Below are 18,321 nucleotides of genomic sequence, written 5' to 3'. Positions count from 1 at the left end.
CTGCTCATCATGATAGTTGAAAGTCAAATACTTAATTTAATCTCATGCTGTAGAATGGGAAGTACTATTTGACACCTCATTTCTCTTCTGTGCACCAAACAAGGACAAGAGGTGGAGGAATAATAGCACCAGTGGCATTTTGGCTACGCAAGTAAACCTGCAATGCTGTCTCAGGTTCTGCTGTACAGCTGCATGGCTTGAACTGGGTAGGTAAAGTAGTCACTTGGTTGCCACTACCATTACTTTCTCCTTGCCTTGGTGATACCCAGGGGCCTACAGGACAATGCCAGTGCATTTTACTGCAGTGCTAGTACTGTCGAGTGACTGTACCAGCATCTCCTCAGGCTCACAGAAAACCTGAGCCCTACAGGCCCATTCGTGTCCTAAGTGTGAGAAGAGAGGGAGGCATTTAGAATATAGAGTCTTTTTTTTTTTTTTTGCTAGTCAGTCAACACTGAAATGCTACTTTTCATGCTGGGATCTAAGAAAACATGTTGTTTGTTTATTTTTTGAGAGAATTTAACTGTTTTATTTGATATAATGGTTAAAGCCTCAGGGTCTTACGTGCACCCCCTGCCACTGCTGAATAGTGTTAGGTTGTAAGAGCAGAAGAAGATGAAGCATACCACGAAATGGCGTATCTTTCTTCTGCTCCAACATGTGCCCCAGTGCCATAAGGAGTTATTCTTTCTCTCTCCATTAGTACATAAAGCTGGGAGACATCTCCAGGAGGGAGGAAGAAAAAGAAAGAACAGGCACATTAAGTCAATGAGTAAAGACAGCAAGCAAGAGTGAAAAATGAAATGGAAGAAAAAGGGCTCTCTATAGCGGGGGAAAGCTGTGACTGCTATAGTCTAAGCAGAAAGCACCACAGCACTATATTTGGGAGGTTTTATAGGTGTTCTCTGCAAAATTGGACTTTTGCCGTATTGTACAACATACACTTTTGCACTATGCACATATTTTACTATCATTTTGCATTTCTAGGATACTGTAGTGAACTGACTAGGGTGGACAGGTATAATTGTGATTTACTGGATGGAATCGGAATGGCTCAACTGTGTGTCATAGGCACTGCACTACTACCAATTAACAGAGAGTCTCCATTAATGGTAGGTGCTTTGGAACAGGATAAATTAAATTCTATTTCTACTGCTGATTAAATTCTGAATTAACATTAGCACAGTAACAACTATTACATTCCTAGATAGGTACTGAGTAGTTATTTTACTTTTCTTCCAAATATCTCAAAGCACTTTACAAACATGACTTAATTATCATAGCTTATGTGGCAGATGGGGAATTATTATTAATTATTATTATTTTGCACTGAGTTTCAAGCATCTTTAAAAATCTCCCCCCCTTTAAAAAACGGAAAGTCTCAGAGACCTACCTGGGCATGAAAAAATGAATGCGCACATACCACCCTTCCCCCCCCTTGCCACATTTATAAACACAATTAATATGAGCAAATATGTAAATAACTAGTGGCGCTTCTTACAAGTAATTTACTTGATTTGTGCACAACTCAGGCAAGGGTAGACTCAAATCCAGTTGCCTAATTGTTTATGGAGTTTTGGCACACGTATTTTGAAACAAATCCGCCCCATAGACAGTTGTCAATTTCCCCCATTCAACTGGCATTAGTCTGTAACGCAACTTGGGTTACTGTGGTGAGGGTTTTGGTGGGGAAGAAGTGGAAATTTGGTGTAAGGGGTTGCTGTTGACATGAGCGTGGCTAGCTGCCTATCTTACTCCTATCTCCATCTGCTGCTCCTGTGGATGAGAGAGGGGCCAGGTTGCATCATGGATGCATCTGCTGCTTCTGCTCTTGATGTGAAAGGAGCTGCATGCCCGCCCCTGCCGCGGATGCAGGAGGGGCTGCATGCGTGCAGGAGGTGCATCTGCTGCTGGCGGAGGAGTAGCCGCTTGCACCCCAGGCTAGCGAGCCGCTCAGCCCGCTCCCCGTCTGGCTGGGCGAGCCAGAGCCTCCGTCTGTCCCCGGGGCAGTCATCACGCGGGGGAAGGCGGGGCAGGGGCGGAGCAGCAGGCGGGGGCTGGCCCGGCGCTGCGTGCCGGTGGCTGCAGAGCTGGAGGGAGCAGCGGCAGGAGGAGCGAGGAGGAGGAAGATGGTGGAGCTGGAGGTAGGAGCCGCTGAAGTGAAGGCTCGTTCCCCGGCTGGCTGCCCTGCTCCCCGGGCTCAGCTGCACCGCGCTGCCTGCTGAAGGGGCCTGCGCAGACTCCGGCCGAGGTAAAGAGGCTTCTCCCTGTCAGCTCCCCAGCCAGCTGTGGGAGGGGGATGCTGGGGCTGGGCTGAAGTGAGGGGAAATGAAGGAAGGGGAAGAAAGCCGGCTGGCCCCAAATGAATTTGCATTTGGTGCTGAGGGCAGGTGCTGAGCCCGCCTGCGGATGGGGGCTCGCTTAGAAGCCTGGCTGCAGGAGGGCCTGGCTGGCCGCACAGGGCTCGGGGTGTGTGTGTGTGGGGGGGAGCAGGGGATGTGAGCTAACCTGGCTGACATAGACAGGGGGTTATGGCATGATTCTTCCCCTCCCCCCAGGATCTGCTGGCAGCTGAGGATGCTGCGACTGAAAAAATGAGGTGGTGGCAGCCGCCAGCATCAGAAGTGCACAGTGTTGTGGCAGGCACTTGCTGTGTGGAGCATGCACCAGTGGGGCGGGGGGATGGGAGACAGCAGGTTTTAGGAGTGTGTGTGTGAGAGCGAGAGAGAGCGAGCGCACGAGATTTGCATGTCTCCCTAAGCTGCAATGAAAGATACACAGATATATTAATGCCCCAGGAGCCAGGTATTGCTGCAAACAGTGTCAATAACAGTAGTAATTATGTGTGGGGTTTTTGTGTGTGAGGGGAGTGTATTACTCTATGAACCCTTTTATGTTGGTGTGTGTTGTTACTGGAGCTAATAGATTACTTTCCTTTGATTGAGAGTGTGGGAAAAGATGGGGGGAGGGGAGCGGAGGGAGGAGACTAGCAACAGAACGGGCAACACATGGTCCTGGCAGAACAGGGGAAGAAGATGACATCTCCTGCAGAAGATGCTGCTGGTCTCCTGAAAGCTCCTGCTTTGGAAGGAGGTTCCAGGAATAGGAGATTGAGCCCATCCCTGGTGCATCCCAGGGTCTGTCATTTGCCTCTGTAGCTCTGTGTCTGAATTGGGATGGGGATGACAAGCTAGTATTGTCAAATGCCACTTTTAGGGAGCAGAACCCTCTTGATCTGTTCTTGTTCTAAGCACCATCTTCATAGATCCTGGTGCAATCGGGCTGTGGCTTGGTTAAATCACACTCTCAGTCATCGCAGATATGTATCTTTCACCTTCTTTCTGGGAAGCTTGGTTTTTCCAGTAGCAATTCACTGAGGCTTGTTTTGCTGTCGTCATGTGGAAATCTGCGTTTAGGGAGGATACTGGGGCTTAGGCCTGAGCTTTCAGAAAAATGACCTGTCTTTCAACTTCTTGTGGTTTTATTAGAATGGGGGCTTTCAGCTTATTATAATGTGCACTACAGATCTTTAACATTGTCATAACGGCCCATGAACTAAAGCAATGGGACAGAAAATGGACTAGAAGGCATTGATGTTTGCCTGGCTCTGCATATATTAAGGATGAGCTAACAAGGGGGTGTGGGACAAACAAGGCATGTGTCATTAAATTCTACCCTCATTGTACATTACTTTATACCAGGTAGTTAGTTAGAACAAATACTACTATTTAATACCACTTTGTTAACATGTTTCATAGGGTCTCAATTAACATGCTTTGGAAAATATTCCAGTCACAATACTTTAAATTTCACTGCATTGCTGTCAAAATCTGAACTGTGTGCCCCTGTCTTTGCAGCCTGTGGCTGTCATACTTCCAGAAACAAATACACAACATCTTGTCATCATCAGTGTTTGAGAAATAAAGGGTAAATCTTTTTATAGATAACCAAAAGTGAGGTCATTTGTACCTTTCACTTAAATCTATGAGTCAGTTTAGAAACTCTGGGTGTCAGAAATCTGCTTATTATTGTTTCGTATTTCATTAATTTCCAGTGCTTCAGATGAGGCTTTCTCTGCCCAGTCAATCCATAGCACAGCTTTTATTTTTCCTCTTCTACACTTCTTTCATTCTGATTTGGAATATGTTTGAAATGTCAGTGTATGTAATTATCAGAGATTTAGGGATACATTTTAGATAGATGCAATCTTTTAAATGTTGGGTCTATGTTCTTATGTTAGTTCTGTGGAACTATTATCTAAAACTATAATCTAAAAAATAGTCATTATTTTTCCCCTTTCTGAAGCTCTTCTTTGCCACTTAAGAGCAAGCTATTTTTTTTTAAAAAGCATTGTTACCAACCAACTTGTGTGTGTGTGTATGTATATGTATGCTGAGAAGTTACATTTCTAGTAAACTGAAATGAAGGAATATGGGAAATTGTACAAATGCAATAAATAAAGCATTTTTCATCCATTTTGAGTTTTTAAAATTAATTTCTAATTAGCAAGTATAAAGTATATTGAGAGCTTGGTTGAAAGAAAGAAGAGCAGCATTGTGTTTACTGGGAAAAAAGCATGAAGTAATGAAGCTGTGAGTCTGAATTGATTTGGTAAGTAATGGGTAGGCAAGGCTAGTGGTATGTTATGAATCCTGTAATTCACTGGACTGAGTTATTGTACCTTTTTTTTTTTTTTGATTGTAGCTTGCAGCAATACATTTTGTTTTGCAATAATGTGCTGTCTTCACTTAAAATAGCAGTAATGTGTTTCTGACTATTATTCCATCTTCTAGCAGATGCAAAGGCCAGCCTTTTAGAAGGCCGTTAAAGAAAAAATATCCATGAATTGACCCTTTGGTTATACAGTGAAAGAATGCCAGGAGAGGTGGATTTTATTGCAAGGTGCTGGTTAGATAGGAAGGAGAGCTGTTTTGAAAGGGGAGAAGAGGAGAGGCAGAAATCCTTTTTTAGGCTTCCTTCTTTCAGTTTCATAATTACTTAACTTCAAACCAATTCCACTGTATTCTGTACTTAGTGACTTCCCCCCAAATATCTAGCTATAATGGGTTTTGTGATTCACATTTCAGGAGGATGTGGGGGAGATCTGTTTAATATATTTTTTTTTAAATTGTCTCAGGATGTATTTTCACTATAGATTAATAGCTCGGAAGGAGCCATATGTTCTATGACACTTAGGGTGACCAGATGAGATGAAGAAAATATCGGGACATATGGGTAGGGTGGGGAGGTCCGCTGGCGGAGCAAAAAAAAAAAAAGCCAAGTGTTGCCAGTGGAGTGAAGCATCAGGACAAATTGCGTCCAGACTGAAGATCGGTCGGGACGAGGGACAACCACCCAAATATTTTATCGGGACGGCTGGTCACCCTAATGACACTGGATGCAATGGCATGATGTAGTCAGGTTTTGTTTGAAATCGCTAGAATCCCTGGAACCAAAGGTGAAAATCCTGGCATGTTCAGTTCAGTGCTTCATTCTTCTGAGACACATAAATTGAATTACATGTAGTTCACAGCGAATGGATCTTTAGGATGAAACCTTAAAAATGGTGGTCTTGTGTGCTCTATGCGGATATTAAAGATTCCATAACACTCTCAGCAAGAGAATGTTTATTCCTTTGTCTCCTTGGCTAAAATATGTGGGGACCCGATTGAAAACTATGAGAAACCCAGAGTTTGATTTATCTCTATCTGGTGTTAGTTAATTCAGGGCTCTTTGACTTCAGTGGGACAAGAAATAGGCTTTTGATTTCTCTGATGTCAGCTCTAATACACGTCTGTAGCATAAAATAATATTTACCATAAAACCCACAACAAACTTCAAAAAGTTTCTGATCAGCTTGAAAAATTACACTTCTGTTTGAAAATTTTTAACCTGTTGTTAAAAGTAACACCTCTAGTAGTACTAGATCTGAAAGGGAAGAGAGGAGAAAACTATTTCTCACCTTATTTGTGTATTCAACAGTGTTTTGTGTATACTCAGTTTCACTGTTTTAGTTTTCCCTTGTATCTGACTGGGTCTTTAACACAGCAACAGGGCAGATATATTCAGGAAAATATGATTGTAAAACTACAAAAGTTAGCAGGAGGCAATGCACCCTACTAAGTTCACTATGGTACTGTGTAAGTTTGAGGGCAGGTTTAGAACCTGAAACTAATTCTGAATTTTTAAAAATGATTATAGATTTCAAGTTCACAGTGTCTCTTCAAAATGAGAAAACCAAGGAAAATCAAAATGAAAGCTGAAGCTTTCAACTCGCATCTTTATGCCTAGGTATCACAGGTCAGATTCTCCTTCTCTTATGCATATTTTATAGTGGACTAACTGCATTTATTTGATGGAGTTAACCCAGAGTAAATCAAGAGTAAGTGAGACGGGAGCCAGGCCCTACTACGTGTTTCCAAACAATGGATGATCATATATATCCTATGTGCTGAAGTATGTAGGGTCAATATTATGGTATTAGTTAAGAGAGATTTAACTCTGACTCCTAGCTCCTTTGGATTTAAGTTAGACTCTTAATGTTACAGGAGCATGTTTTTGTGGTAGTGGTTTTATTGTATAAAAGCTGCAAGTCTTTTAATTAATATGAGGTTTGTAGGCTACTGTCTGTTCATTCACTTCCGAAGTGGAATAAAATAGATTGTGTGTGATGCAGATGGTATTGGGGTTAGGAGTGTTTGAAAACAAAGGATTGATTAATCTTGCTTCATAGTATTGATCAATTTGATAAACCAGCTGCTAAGAGCAGTACAATAGTATTTTCTATTTTCACTATGAGAACTTTTGCTCATACAAGGCTGCATGTTTGTTATTTTTACTGGAAGGGCTTGGGGAAGTGTCCTTGTGTGCTGCTTCTAAAATGGAAAATAAGGATTTTCCTTTTACATTTTCCATGAGTAATGAATATGGAGACTTCCATGATGGTGATGGCATTTCTCCTAATTCTAAAACAATCTTCCTATGTTTTACTGAAGTTGAAACAAGGACAAATATCATTATAGAGTCATAGAAATGAGGGATGGAAAAAGACATTATAGGTCACCTAGTCTATCTTGCTGCCAATACAGGATTGTTCCCAACAGTACATTTTCTAGTGCTTGGTCAAGTCTGGTTTTAATGTCTTGAGTCAAAGGGCTTTCCCCACTTCTATTAGACTATGGCAAACTCTTCCAGGAGATCTAACTGTAAGCAAGCTTTTCTTGATAGTCCGTGGGATTGCGTAATTTAGACAGGAGACTAATCAGAAGGGATAAGATAAAAATATATAAAATAATAAATGGTAGAATGTTCTCCCTGTCTCATAACAAAAGCATATGGAGACGTTCAGTGAGATTAAAAAAGGTGGTAAATTTAAAACTGATAAAAAGAAATACTTTTACCCACAATGCACGTTTGGACTGTGGTGGTACTTGTTGCAGGAAGTAATTGAGATGAAAAACTTAGAAAGATTTGAAAAGCGGATTGAACATCAATATGGATGACAAGAGTATTCAGAACTAGTGGTTACATACATTTTGGTAGAGATACTAAATCTCATGCTTCAGAGTTTAATCCTTACTAGTTAAAGACTGCTTTAGGAAGAGTTTTCAGGTGAGGAGCAGATTATTCAACATCCGCTTAATGTGGTTTCTTTCTCCTTCCTCTGAATCATTGGCTGCTAGGCACTGTCAGAGACCGGGTATTGGAAAAGATGGACTGTAAATCAGATCCAGTCTTGCAGTCCTATCTTCCTAGGTGCTCCTTCTCCTCCTACTTTCACATCGTTACTCTTAGCTTCACTTCCATTCTACTACTCTAACTTAACTTCTTTTATCACCAATAAAGATTCTGCTTCCTGCTTGAAGTTGACACTTTCCAGGGAAACTTACGTTAAGACAATCCAAGGTCTGAGGTACACATCCCTTGCAAAGCCCATGTTGTCTTGTCCCTGCTGTGGCTCTGTTCCATTTGAAGTGGTGGGAGCAGGGCCCACCTACACAAGAACCACCTGCTGGGGGCAGATGGCTTGCCATTACTGCTCCTTGGACGGACTAGAACAGGGGTCGGCAACCTTTCAGAAGCGGTGTGCTGAGTCTTAATTTATTCACTCTAATTTAAGTGAATTAAATTACATGCCCGTAATACATTTTTAATGTTTTTAGAAGGTCTCTTTCTATAAGTCTATAATATAACTAAACTATTGTTGTATATAAAGTAAATAAGGTTTTTAAAATGTTTAAGAAGCTTCATTTAAAATTAAATTAAAATGCAGAGCCCCCAGGACTGGCGGCCAGGACCCAGGCAACATGAGTGCCACTGAAAATCAGCTCGCGTGCCGCCTTCGGCATGCGTGCCATAGGTTGCCTACCCCTGGACTAGAACCTCCCTCATTCCCTGCCTATCACTCCCTGTCCCATTCCTGAGGATGGAGGACATGAGTCCCTCCATCCCAAATACAGGACTCTCTTTGTGTGTGGGAGAGCTCCCAACCTCTTGCCACCAAAGCAGAAGGCCCTCTATGGTGGGTCATCTGAATGCCCCAATTGAGGGCTCTGAGTAGGGGGTCACCCTGCTACTATCACGTCATCAGAGTCCTCTAATGGGGTGACTGAGGTCCCCCCAACAGCCCTCTGCTCTGAGGTTATGGTAGACCCCCTTCCAATTCTGGCTTCTCTAGTGGTAGCTGGGCTCTCCCCTTCTTTGCCACCCTACCAGCAGCAGTGGCAGTCAGGCCTGCTCTCCCCAGTGCCTGAAGAGGATGGGGAGCAGCAGCAGCTGAGGTTCCTCTTACACTGCTGCCCAAATAGCAGTGGCTACCCAAAGGCTGAGCCACTGGAAGATTAGTGATGGTGATCAGCTCTGCACCCACTGCCATCTGAAGAGCCAGAGTCACCCCCGCCTCTAAGGTAAGCAGAGCTGCAGTGGGAGGGGCTGCCCCATCTGGATATCTCGTGGTCCTGCAGTAGATGTGTCATGCTTTAGGGCAGTCTGCTCTTCATGGGCTCCAGGCTGATGTGATGACATTACTAGGATATGATCACATTAGCTCCGTAGCCGGGAACTCTAGACACCAACCCTGCTTTCAGGTACTTGTAGGTGGCTATCACGTCCTTGACCCTCTCCATGTTGTCCTTGGCTCCTTGTTTACCTGTTAGGAATGTTTGCTCATAGGTCAGCTAGTCAAAAAAGAAAAAAGGAAGAAAAATATCACTGAAATTTTAGAACGAACAATCTTTTTTTCATGTATTTTTCAGTTTGTTTTAATGAAATATACTTTGTTTTTAACCAGGTCTGTTGTTTCAGTTGTAAGGTTGTTGGGGGCAGGTACTCTTTCATATTGTGTGTTTGTATGATGACTGATGCAAAGTCGCCCGGATCTCAGATGGGACCTGAGGTGCAACAACTATATAAATAATAATCAGTCCTCCTTAGACCAACTAACTGGAATAACAGAAGGATTTTAAAATCAATTAACAGCAATATATAAAAGAGCTCAAACAATAGATGCCCGCCTACAATACATGGAATACCCAAACTCAACTACTTAGTTCTTGTGTAAATACGAATAAAAGGAGAATTTTACATTTTTAACACATTTTAAAACCCTAGGGCAGGAAAGCCAAGTTGTTTTTTTAACATGTGTTATCTGGTCAAGATGAGCCCTAGCAGGGGGAAACACAATTCACACTGTCTATACTAGGTTGTTAACACTTATTTGCCAATACATTTTTAAAATGCACCTTTTATCATAGTCTAGATAAAACCTTTGAAGAGAAAGGTGAAGATAATGAAAATAGAAGAGACACACTCAATATACAGAACAGAACTTCTGAGCCTCATTGGAGGAATGGAAAACCCCAAACCAGTGATCTGCTTTTTCTGAATGGATTCCAGAACAACTGGATCAGCAAGTAAAAGCTTTAAAAATACAGCCCATGAAGTGCTAAATGTGGCTGTGAGAGGTGGCCCTCACCTCTGACCTATAATTATAAGCCTACAAAACTTTAAAGATAAGCCATCTATTTTATAGGCTGTCGGGGGAAAGAAACAAAAAGCTTACTTATTTAGAAGGGAAAAACTGACATTTCCCCAGGATTTTTATCACATAAGAACATAAGAATGGCCATACTGGGTGAGACGAAAGGTCCATCTAGTCTAGTATCCTGACAGTAACCAATACCAGGTGCCTTGGAGGAAATGAACAGAACAGGTAATCAAGTGATCCATCCCCTGTCGCCCATTCCCAGCTTCTGGCAAACCCCTTCTTACACTAATGGGGTGACTGCATGCAGAACACAGGAGGTATTCAGGGTATTAGATGTATTATCTGAGTCTCAGTAACCCTCATGATGATTAAAAGAAACATCAACTTTCATGTTTTAAAAACCCTGAAGAAGTTCTGAATTTTGCAATAACTTAAGAGCAGAAGAACTCAGTTAAAAAAGTCTTTGAGCAACTTCTTGTGTTAAATTAATTCTGGTTTGAAATTAAAATTACAATGCTATTTGTTAAATGAAGGATTTAAGCAGTTAATTTTTCTTATTAGTTATATGGTATATGCTTAGTTTCAGTGATTACATTTTAATTAATAGGGAACTTCTCTGGTAATATATTTGTATGAGTACCTAATTTTATGGTCCTGACTGAGAGGAGCCTATGCTATCCCTATGGCCTATGTACTGAATAAGGGGATCTATGGAAAATACCACTTATCTTCTTTTCATGTAGATAGAACTCAGTGAACATTTTCAATATCGTATACTTTCATTATGATCCTGATGTTCCCTACTATTGATCTTTCTACCTGACTAAAACTGCAAAGTAGGGCTAAACTCAGGATTCTACTCTCACTCAAGGACATGGCTTGCCTTGCTGATAATGCCTAACATTTAAAAGGTTCCAATGACATAATTCAGATTTTTTTTCATGGTTAATTTTATTTAATGTTAAACAAAGTGAGTACATTTCATAGGTCTTGAAAAACTTGCTATCCTAGAAATATACTAAGACTGTGGAAAAAGAAGAGAGAAAGAGAGCTGTCTGTTAGCTTGCTTCATTGTTTTATTATCGACAATCAGCTGGGAAGCACTAAGAGAGTATTACTGTATACTTAATAATATTGGTTCAGTTATAGCTTTAATGCCTGGACTCCTGTTCTGTCCTTAACCATGACCTTATAATAACCAGTCTTCTCACTTTACCCTCAGCAGGGTACTGTATATAGTTTTAATGTATGGAAAAACATTAAATTTAGACTTTTCATTTAATGATTCAGGTGGCAACGTACTGGTTACTCAGTAGTTTAACTGTGGGAGGGGAATCCAGAAATTTCTTGTCTTTATATTTCCTCCTAAAGACAGAGTGGGACTGGGACATGTATTTGCTGCACACTGTGCTACTTGGTGAAGAGAAGTAGCCATATTAATACATTGATTTGTTCTCACTGGGGTGGTTACTTCAGTTTATTGTAGGTGAGAAAGGACATTCTTTTGCATCCTGGCACACTGGGTATATGTATGCCCCTTCTGCATATCTTGATTTTCTGTCAGATTTATTCATTAATTACTCTTACCTAATACACAATGAATTCTTTCTTAAAGGAGATTTTAGTGCTGTGTTAAAGCCCAAATTAGATAAAGTAGCCACATATTTTGGATAATATTAAGCAATATTGTGAACTAAGTGACAGTGGGGAAGTTGCCACACAGTTGTAGAAAATGTACATTAGAGGAATAAATACTATCCAAAATAGCCCTTCTACCAGAGCAGGCATCTTTCAAAAGGAGATTGAAATCTCTGCAGCAAAAAAATGATCAGTGGTACTTTCCAATAAAATAAAGCTCAAGCTGAAGAAATTGAGTTGCATGATGACAATATTATTGCCTTTAGGGAACAATCTGCTATCATACACCACAGTTTTTTTGGGGGGTGGGGGTGGGGGAGGAGCTAATTTGTATGTTTTCGAAAATGTCCTTGCCATTGTATTTGTAGTAGTCCAAGGAATATAAGATCAGAACAACTGACTTGAAAAAGAAAACTGCAATAGATGCTATCACAACTTAGGACAACTGCATCTGTTTTTACCCTCTATAGTCCAGCAAGGGCACTCAGCCTAGGCTCCAGGCTCTTCAGCCGTCACCTCTTTTGAGTGGAGACACGCGTCTCTCTCCCTTCTGAGTGGGGTATTTCCAGACTGAACAATTCCTTGCCTTCACTGTGCTATTCCCCAGCAAAAGACAGACTGTCTTACGCTGGCCTTCTTTGCTTCTCCCCTCAAAAGACAGTGCCAGAGGTAAGTCACCACATAACCCTTTCTAAGCAAACACATTTATTCTTAAGGTGACAGCATTACAGAGAAAACTTATTAAAACAATAAAAGAGCCTATATCCATGCTAATAAGCTTACCAGAGATCACCTAAACCTCACCAAGGGTTCTGGTTGGTGATTAGTCCTTCAAACCCCACCCAGGGTTTGATCCTGTGATCACAAGTTCATCACAGCTTCAGCTCGGAACCAGCATGCAAGTCCTATGATGCCTCAATGGGACAAAAACTTCCACCTCCTCCCTAAGGATTGGGGGCCCCCCTTTTTCCCCAAAGGTCCTGTCTGTTTGCTGGATCAGAAAGAAGGCCCAGAGTCAGTTTTAACTCAGGCCGTTTAACCAAAAATCCATTCTTTGTCTGTTGTTTCTTAGCGAATCTGGTTTAAAACAGTATATGCAAGCCTTGCTGGAAGTAGCAGAGGTGTTGCAACCTGAGTGAATGGGCCTAACCACTCCCCATTGTTCTTAGTTGCTGGAGGGCTGTGGTTCTCCTCCCTCATGGAAATACATACAATCCTTCAAAAGTACATAACCATTGACATTTTTGTACAATGAGCTCCTAAAATACTTCACTCAATAAGGTTTGTCCATGATATTATGTGTGTCAAATGCATTTTTTAAAGTTGTATTAGGAAAACAACAAATGCAGATGAACTCCTACTATAACACAAATATGCAGTTTTTTGGATAACCTAAAAATCTTTCTGACTACAGAAGAACAAAAGTACAGTTTGAAGTAGAGATATCAACAGATGAAATTTAAAATGCTATAAGAAACCTACCAGATGGCAAATCTCCAGGACTAAAATGGTTTTCTTGATGAGTTCTGTAAATCTTAACACTATAAACTAGTGTATTGAATACTTCACATGCTCCATCATTCCTTTGAACAGAGAAAATTGTCCAGTTCCTGTTTGGAAGCCATTGGAAAAACATAAAAATCCAGAAGACAGTAGATACAACCCAGTCAGAAGAGGTGCCCCTAGGCACCCATCAGACATGAGACTTTTTAAAATTTTTCCATGCTGGTGGTTCCCAGTAGCATTCAGATATCTGGGGTATAAATGTTGCCTAGTTTACCTAAGTAAGAATGCTAAATTTGCATCCCCTTAGTACATCAGTATAAAAATTTTACAATTTAAGTGATATGCTGTAAAGTCATTTACCCTTCGTTTGAACAGCGTGAAAGAAACAAGTGAATTTTAATGAGCTTACAGAAAGCGGGAATATACTGCTTATGGAGAAAAGATGAACAGTACAAAGAAAAGACTTCTCTAGACAATTGCATTAGCAACTTAAAGTTATGCTGGTTTCCCAGGGGCTTCCCATTAGTGTCACCAAGTGAAGAAGAGGCAAAGCACCAATATAGTTTGGTGGGAAGGAAATTAGGCTTGGGGGTTTCAGTCCAGCTACAGTATTTTGCAGATTCTATGGAGGGGAACCCTATCGTAAAAGCATGTTTCGTGGAGGTGTCTCTTCATTTACTTTCTTGAAAAGAAAGTAAGCAGGTAGAACCCTGTGAATTTGACTGTACTAATGGGTAAAATGTCAGTGAGCTTTCAAGGCTGTGTATGTGTTTCTACAGTACTTACTGATAGCATTGCAACTAGAATGTTTACATTCAGATGGAATAAAACCCTGACGTGGGTCCCTCACTTGCTGGTCAGTGCTACTGAAGATCATTTGTGTTCAGGGTATTATTGAAGGAAAGAGAAGAGTGAGACTGAAAAAAGGAATAGGCTATTTAAAATTAAAACTTATGTTGTCTAAGTTCCATTTTACAAAATTTCATCATGGTAAAAAAAAAAAAAGACCAAGTGTTATGGCAATGCAGTAATTTTAAATATTAGGTCAAAGGTCATTAGCATCTTTCTGACACTGAAACCTTTCCCCCAATTTTTAGTACAGAAGAGTGTCTGTGCTCTGATAACCGTGATTAGTTTTGAGCATAGGTATTGCCACTTTGGGACCTGCCTCTATTAATCCAACCCTGCTCTCCAAGTTAAAATATAAAAATTACGTGGAATTGGGGCTAGGAGAAACGTCATGTCTCCTTGTGTAATCAAACCCCTCCATCTGTTCCTTTTGGTTGTCATAGTGTTGTTCTGGTAAACTACTACCTCCCACACTTGCTGGTATTTATCATTAGGCTTGGAAGGTTTCAGGTTTTGTTTTTTTTAATCAATTATAATAGAAATGTACAAGTAGGAAAAGTAAGAAAAATGCTGTCTGAGAACTCAGGAGTTAGATTTAAGGTTATTTACTTTGTATATTTTGACATGATGTTGACAATTTGTTCCTTAATGGTTATAAAGCTTTAACTTTTTTAATCTCAATATCTGCTGTCATTAAATAATTGTTTGACTCCCCTGTAATTTCCTGCAATTGTGAAAATTTATTTGATGAAAATGCTTAAAAATAAACTATCTGTCAAATATAAAAAAAATCAAATCTGCCAAGCCATATTTGTCATACAGCACCAGACACGTTGCCAGTGCTGGAGAATACAGGAAGACATAGTTCCTGCCCCATGGAGCATACAGCCTAGGCTTGAACTTTACAACTCTGAAGTTTGTTTAACTGTTTGCCATCGAATTCACCCACTCAATCTCCTGGGAAAATCCCAAACATCATGGCTGCAACTTCTTAAAAATGAAATTAATGGAATCTGTGACCATCTTGAGCAGGTATAACATCAGGATGCACAAAGCTCTCCCACATCCTGACTTGCCAAGGAGTAAGCCCCTAGCTAGAGTCTGGTATACAAAAAAAGTGGATGGGCTATCCGTGAGATGCAAGGGCAACACACCAAGCTGAAACCCGGTCTCCATTGCAGGGTCCTGGATTGTTTTCTGATGAAGATCTCCACCTTTCATGATAACCCCTGGGTAGCAGGTGTAGCAGGTGTCGGATAAATGTGAGCTCTTCCTATTTCCTTTGTCTGCTAAATAGGATCCATTTCTTACGACAACACATTGACTGTTTTGCAAAAGGATAATGGGAGAAACATGGTACGCTGAACCTTCTGAAGCCTCTGGGTTTTTGGATTCTCCTCCGGATTGATATCTCCAGTGCTTGTTCTGGCTGATGCTCATAACTTTACCAAACAATAGGAAAGTGAATTCATGTGATTCTTAGCAGTTTCACTACTGCCCACTTGGTTTTGAATAGCTGGAGTGGAACTGACCAGAAACTTGCCAATTTCAAACTGCTGCTGCTGGAGAAAATAGAAGCGGCTGTAGAAATAGTTTAGGGTTCTGTTTGCAAACTCAGGAAAACACCACCGAATTGGTTCATATTTGCAAGTTTAAGATAATAATAATAATAATTAATAATGTCTCCTCTTCTTCCCCCTCCTCCCACACTCAGATGCCTGGAAGGGAAAGTTCCTACTTGCCATTGATGAGCTGAATTTTTTTTCAGATTCTGCCTGACATAATTTATCTCTACTTGTAACCCACAGCACTGTAATGTAATGAATAGATATTATATACCAGATATTTGTTAAGGCTATATCCTCATCTTGGTGCACAGCCTCAGTAAACTTGCCATGCACTAAAAAGGTCCATGAAGGAATCTTCCCTATTATGACAAAGAGATGCCTCACAGCTGCTACTGTAGCCTTGGGGCAGCATTATCCTCAGCTTTTACTGACCTCCTTCCAGAAGGAAGACAAGTTGGTGGATTAAAGTTTTCATGAATTCACCAGCACTGATTTCAAGCCTCCCTCTGAATTTCACTCTCCTCATGGCCCTTTTAAAGGCTCGGTAAGGTCAGCAGTCTTTGTCCCTTAATTTTTAGCCTTTATTTAGAAAACAAAAGTAGAGCTACAAATTTGTTACTCATAGTTTCCATTTCTCTAGTTTTATTCCTTTTTACCCAGTGATATGGCATGAAAAATCTGACTTTTCATTCCTCACGGTATTCTCCTTTGGACTGGCTGTCAAGTTTTGATTCTCAGAAATGAGTTAGAAATTTTTCAAATGGTACTTCTAGACATCACTGTACATGATCACAACATTTAAATGTGCAGAGTACCTCTGACCTACTAGGGCTAGAAAGGCAGTACAGAGTCACATTTTATTCTACTTCTCTTATATTTGGAACCATAACATCATTGGAGGTACTCCAGAGATGTTAGGACAGCAGATATAAGAGGAGGTAGATAAATTAGAGAATTAAATGGAGCCAGAAAAGTTAGAAACAGTACTTAAAATTAATTTGTTGTGTATAGTGCTATGATTGGAGTTTATATATGAATTAGAGCAGGAACAAAATAAATTGTGAAAAAGTGCTGGTAGGGTAAGGATGGTGTAGTGACTAAATCACCAGACTGGTAGTTAGGACATCTGGGTTCTGTTCCTGGCTTTGCACAGATGTTCTTTTGGAACCTAAGCAAGTCAGCTAAGTTCTCTGTGCCTTATTTTACTCATCTGTAAAATGGGGATACTGCTTACCTACTTTGCAGGGGTTCTGGGAGGCTTAAATGCTAGCATAATATATTGAGAGCCTCAGAATTGGAGTTTACGCCATTGACTTCAATGGGACCAGAATTTTACCCACAGATTGCAAAGTGCGGTCATTGTTATTTTCACTTTTCCTTTTTTCATCATGGGGAGGATGTTTCTTCCTCCTCATTTACCCTTATTCCAGCCTCTTGAACTTCTTCCTAGCTTGTCTATATGACCTGAAATGTCCACTTGTAAGTAGGAAACTTTCCCTGTGGAATGTGTTTGTTATGAGGTGGGGTGTGAGAAACAGGCAAAGGAAGACGAGAGAAGCTGTAGAGATCTCAGAGAAGTATGTGGAGGTGGTTGGTTGTATTTCTTTTATTTTGTACATTTAATTGGTTTTAAAAAATTCCTGGAAATCCTGTAAGAGTTCTGGACTGGGTTACAAGTAAGAGACGCACTAGTGCTTAAAGATTGGCAGACACTTCATGGGCTACAATTTGGGAGCCACCGGCTTAATGTGTCTAAATGAATCTTTTTGTCCCTTTTCGTGCTAAAGACTTGGCAGTGTGCGGTTGCCACTCTGTAAAGCTTTGCTATCCAAAATAAAAGAGCGTCTGTTCCATATTCTGTAGCATTTGGGACGTGTCTGTTAAATAATTCAATTTTTCTGGATTAATATTTTTGATATAATGAGGAATATATCCAGCTGGACAGCACATGTACACATTTGAGTGTTGGATGAATCAGATGGTATGAACTTTTTCTGTGTTAGCTAGGAAGCTTTTTCATTGACTTTGTAGAAATAGAGAATCCCATTGTGACAAACATAAACGTAATTTCTAATGTTGTCATCTAATCATGCTAACTATGTGGCCTGTTGCACTATTAGGTAAATAAAGGAAGTTCTTGCATTATTACTACTGTGGTTGTGTATGTGCTTGATACTGCAGTGGGCAAGATTTTATTGATTGCTACCAGTGTTCTGGTAATGTATCAATGTCTACTAAACCTCCTTTTTCCTCTTGGACATTTTGTACTATTTTAGAAGAAAATAATAGTGGTCATGAGCAGAATTCAGAATATTATTCCTACTTACATAAGTGAAATTCACAAAAACAATGTCACTAAATGATGTAGCTTAAAAAAAAAAGGTAAATATTGGAGAGTCAGAACATTTGTAATTAAGATTCTAATATCAATCATCTACTAGATTCTGGCAACACTCTGCCTGTAGGCATTTGACATGTTTCCACGTGTTCTATCTACCTTTCCATTTCAGTCCAAAGACTCCTACTGTCATGATTTAGACCAGGGGTCGGCAACCTTTCAGAAGTGGTGTGCCGAGTCTTCATTTATTCACTCTAATTTAAGGTTTCGCGTGCCAGTAATACATTTTAACGTTTTTAGAAGGTCTCTTTCTATAAGTCTATAATATATAACTAAACTATTGTTGTATGTAAAGTAAATAAGGTTTTAAAAATGTTTAAGAAGCATCATTTAAAATTAAATTAAAATGCAGAGCCCCTCGGACCGGTGGCCAGGAC

General features: G+C 40.4%; 1 protein-coding gene across 5 annotated transcripts in view; it reads left to right on the top strand.

The window, feature by feature from the left end:
* The first annotated feature begins 2,083 nt into the window (after window positions 1-2,083).
* The window catches only part of APBA1 (amyloid beta precursor protein binding family A member 1), a 140,537-nt gene continuing 124,299 nt past the window's right edge, over window positions 2,084-18,321 (top strand). For all 5 annotated transcript variants that reach the window (XR_005600899.1, XR_005600892.1, XR_005600897.1 and 2 more), the window contains exon 1: window positions 2,084-2,251. The gene's annotated coding sequence lies outside the window, so the exon portion shown is untranslated. The remainder of the gene's footprint in view (window positions 2,252-18,321) is intronic.

This window comes from Mauremys reevesii, linkage group 6 (genome assembly GCF_016161935.1).
Source record: "Mauremys reevesii isolate NIE-2019 linkage group 6, ASM1616193v1, whole genome shotgun sequence".
NCBI classification, from domain to species: domain Eukaryota; kingdom Metazoa; phylum Chordata; order Testudines; family Geoemydidae; genus Mauremys; species Mauremys reevesii.
Note: the sequence above shows the minus strand (reverse complement) of the source record. Positions and strands in the feature narration are given on the sequence as shown.